At 41.6% G+C, this 4,667-nt stretch overlaps 1 pseudogene; it reads left to right on the top strand.

The window, feature by feature from the left end:
* The first annotated feature begins 1,536 nt into the window (after positions 1-1,536).
* On the top strand, positions 1,537-3,563 carry LOC103659556 (annotated as a pseudogene).
* The last annotated feature ends 1,104 nt before the right edge of the window (positions 3,564-4,667 follow it).

Below are 4,667 nucleotides of genomic sequence, written 5' to 3'. Positions count from 1 at the left end.
ATCCGAGCCGAAGGCAGATACTTAACTGACTGAGCCACCCAGGCACCCCCAGAGAGAGAATTTTAAGCAGGCTCCATGCCCAGCACAGAGCCTGACGCGGAGCTCGATCTCACAACCCTGAGATCATGACCTGAGCCAAAATCAAGAGTCAGACACTTAATCAACTGAGCCATCCAGGTGCCCCCAAATAGTCATTTTAATAGAAGTGGCAAGAAGTATTAGGAAATTAAAATAGTGTTTGCTTTCACATAAATCGGTAAGCCATCAACAGAGCAGAAGACCTATTAGAAATTTAAAACTGGCCAAATTTTCTAAAAGGCATCTGGTACTCAATTCTGATATAATAAGGGCCAGTCTCTCTATAACACAGGTTAAAAGCCCAAGAGAAACAGAGTAACAAGGGTATGTTTTCCATATAAAAATCACTGCACTCGAATATGAGGACTCCATGTCACTGTACAGATTTATGAAGAAAACAGAATTCTTAATAGAGCCTCGGGCATCTGCTCCTATCATGGAGGGAAAGCACTCCCAGAAGCAAGTAGACAACATTTGCCTAGAACCTGCTATTATTACACTCTGTGCATATGGTAGCTAAAAACTCATTAGTTCTATAATTCTGGCTGAAGTTGGCAAGCCACCTCCAGAAATATTTCATACAAGCAAAGTGACAGATGGCAATTTCCTTTGCTATAGGATGAGCCCGTTAGGGTAGTGGTCACATACAAGTCATCTAGATAAGAGTGAAACTACTCTTAAGTAATTTATCTGCAACTTCTCATAAGTCAATCTTCATAAAACCAGCCTCATTTTCGTCATCCAAGAATACGTTATTGGTCAGACTTACATAATTTCTTTCAAGTAGAATTAGAAAATATATTTCAGTGGACACTGTGAGGTAGATATATAATTATTTGTAGCAGCAAAAAACCAGAGGGTAGCCATATTGTTCTATTTTTCCTCCACAGCTGCAGTTCCTTCTGTAAGGGGTGTTTGTTTGTTTTCCTCCCCAACATACCATCCCCATCCTCCTTCTTTTAGTAAAAATGTACTATGCAATACTATACAATACAGTACAATAATACTTTTGAGGCTCCCTACCAGCCCTCCATGTGCTTCAGGTAGAGCTGACCCCCACTCCCATGCCCACGCCCTACGTGATGAATATATAACCCAAACCTGTTCAGTCACAATACTGTATCTCCTGCCCTTACGATTTATTCAGAGATGGACATGTGACCCAGCTTGGGCCAATGAGAGTCTTATTCCAGTTTTGTGCTGGCACTGTTAAGAAAGACCTATTCCAGGGGCGCCTGGGTGGTGCAGTCGTTAAAAGTGTCTGCCTTTGGCTCAGGGCGTGATCCCGGCGTACCGGGATCGAGTCCCACATCGGGCTCCTCCGCTGTGAGCCTGCTTCTTCCTCTCCCACTCCCCCTGCTGTGTTCCCTCTCTCGCTGGCTGTCTCTGTCACATAAATAAATAAAATCTTTAAAAAAAAAAAAGAAAGAAAGAAAGAAAGACCTATTCCAAGACCTATTCCCAGGTCTCCTGGGTGGCCCAGTCAATTAAGCATGGGACTTACAATTCTGGCTCAGGTCTTGTTTTCATGGGTCATGAGATCAAGCCCCATGTGAGCCTCTGTGCTCAGCGGGGAGACTGCTTGTGATTCTCTCTCTCCCTCTGCCCCTCTCTCCCTTCCCACTCTCTCTCTCTCTTTCTCTCAAATAAATAAATCTTTAAAAAAAGAAAGAAAGAAAGAAAATAAAGAGATATTCTCTTTCCAATGGATAGGATGCAAGCCTAAGTTGTTTTTGGAATCTTTGCTGCCACTTCAGGAGAGCCTATCAGACAATGCAGACATGCAGAGGAAAGCAAAATCAAGAGAATCCTGGCTTCATGTTTTGTGTACATGGGTCCAAATAATCTTAAAGCTACCATGCCCTACACTTTTTCATTTACATGAGTCAGTAAATTTCCTTTTTTGCTTTAAGCCAGTTGGATTTTTTTTTTCATTTGCAACCATAAGAGTTCTGACTAATGCACTCACTATCATAGGACATTTTGTGTTTAGTTCAAGTCACCAACTTAAACTCACCCTTCCCTCTCAGTGCCATCCTTTTGAGAAACTGTGGTGTCCTATTCTATGGGAGGACAGGACCACTTGGTTGATACTGATAGGCTACTGGAGTTTAATTCTAAGGAAAAGTGGATTGGTGGATGGAGGTCTCTAGTCTCTTTCCCAGGAAGTCCCTTCTTTGAGAGAAAGGATGCCAATGACCCTAATATTTGCATAAATAAGTTGGGGGGCAGCATTCAAAGGATTCCTTTCACAATGATGAAACTCTGCTCCTGGATCTGTTACTTTCTCTACCTAAGAACACAGACACCTCTAAAAACATTTTCTAAAACTGTACCTCACCAGGCATCGTCTGCCATCTTGGATCAGAGGCATGATGAGTTAGCTAGTAGAGGAAGCTGTCTGATGAGCCAGACAGCGAGAGGCTTTCTGACTTTGCATAAAACTCCCTGTTCTACTGTGCACAAGGCCTTGGTGTTGTTGCCTTCCCTTAGGTTCTGCCCAGGTTAGGGAAGTGCCACCTCCATTTAGTAGTTCATGTTGCAGGTCAAGTTTGTGTTCCAGGAAAATGCAACTTAACAGTTGCATACTTAAAGGCTAATAAATGGTGATTATTTTTATAACAATTTTATAACAATTAATAAGAAAAATTAATATACACTTCCAGAAGCTCACCATCTAACTCTTTATCCATTAACTGCTATAAAACACATTAGCACTTCATTAGCATAAATAATAGAGAAATAATAAAAGACTGTGTAATCATTCTTAAAAGTGTTGGTGCTGGGCTTGATGCAATAATTCTTTAATTGTTCTATGGAGCACACCAAAATCAAGGACTATAAACACTTTTTGGTCAAATGGCTGGAATTAGGCAAAAGAGAAATGGAGCAGAGGACTGACTTTATTCTCCACTATCAAGTCTGCATGTGTATCTGGAGCCAAAAGCAGCCAGGAGACATGAAGGAACATTTTATCATAGGCTTGACAGGCCTCTCCTTCCTACTTATATAGCATTTATACACACTTTTAAATTATGAGGTATTTGAACTGTATAGAAAAATACAGTGGTTGGTGCGTTGAGCTCTGAGGCTCTGACAGCTGGCTGCATCCCTTCCCTGCCACCGCCGCCATGTTGTGGACCTTCAAGGAGGACCACTCGCTGGAAGACAGATGCATGGAATCTGCAAAGATCTGAGCAAAATATCCCAACTGTGTCCCAGTGGTTGTGGAAAAAGCCTCAGGCTCTCAGATTGTTGACACTGACAAACAGAAGTGTCTGGCTCGATCTGACATCACTGTGGCTCGGTTCACGTGGATCATCAGGAAAAGGATGCAGCTTCCTTCTGAAAAGGCAATCTTCCTGTTGGTGGATAAGACAGTCCCACAGTCCAGCCTACCTACGGGACAGCTTTATAAGAAAGAAAAAGATGAAGACGGATTTTTGTAGGAGGCCTACAGTGGAGAGAACACTTCTGGCTTCTGACAGCCAATGCTGGGCTAGGTTCACCATTGCGGCTTGTGTGTCTTGTAAATAGCCAGCCATTTTCAGTTACCAGATCTCTTCACATAGACCTATTTGTGCATTTGTAACTGGATTTATTTCTTAATATATTGGAAGGTTTTATTTCCTTAGATTAGTAAATTATCACACAGAGTTTTAAGTTTTCCTTTTCATGCACTGTCCTCAGGGCTGTACTCCAGGGAACTTGTTCCTCTGAAGATCATGTTTAATGAAGATATTTCCATATTAAAGTGAGGTAGTGATGTAGGAAAGACGTTAGGGTTCAAAGCCAACGGCCAAGAAAGAATTCTTAAGACGTCTTTGGTGCAAAAAGGTGGTTTTATTAAAGCACAAGGACAGAACCCATGGGCACAAAGGGCTGCACCAGGGTCATGAGGAGTGGCCCATTATATACTTTCAAGTTGGGAGGGGCTTAGGGATAGCGTAAGTCTCTAATGAATTTTGGAAACAAGATAGGACCTTAAGGGGGTTCGCCATTATTGGGAAAGGGTCACTTATTACCGTCTAATAAAACCTTAGTCATGAGACCCTTCAGATGTATATTGGTGGGCCATATGCTTGGGGGATGATTGCCAACACATATCTTGGGGGGTTTAGAGATAAAGGAAGTTTTGAAAGGAATTTTTATATGTTAAAGTAGACTTACAGGATCCTAGGGGTTGGGCTAAGGTTGCCTTTTGCCCTTAGCAAAGTATTAACATCGAGGCAGCTGAGTCCTTAGAGGAATGTCACTCTGCCTGTTTCAAGGGCTTGTCAGTGGGTTGTAGGTAGTAAGAAAATTTAATAATTTCTCTTCTGCCTTTGTTTCCCACATCAGGTAGGTGGGGTATTAAAGTGAAAGGGAGGGAGATGATGCCATTCCTCTGGATTAAGTCTGAAGTGTTAAAGATGGGTAAGTATTAAAAGCACCCAAATTAAATCCTTAGCTATTAGAATACTTGCTTCACTAGATTTTACCAACTGCCAATCATGTTGGATTGAGCTAATCTGTTTCTCTTTCTGAAACTATTAAGGTAAGTAATTAACAATAAAACTTCTTCTTATAAAGGAAAAAAAGAGAGAAAG

Source organism: Ursus maritimus, unplaced genomic scaffold (genome assembly GCF_017311325.1).
Source record: "Ursus maritimus isolate PB19 unplaced genomic scaffold, ASM1731132v1 scaffold_1, whole genome shotgun sequence".
In the NCBI taxonomy this organism is placed as follows: domain Eukaryota; kingdom Metazoa; phylum Chordata; class Mammalia; order Carnivora; family Ursidae; genus Ursus; species Ursus maritimus.
Note: the sequence above shows the minus strand (reverse complement) of the source record. Positions and strands in the feature narration are given on the sequence as shown.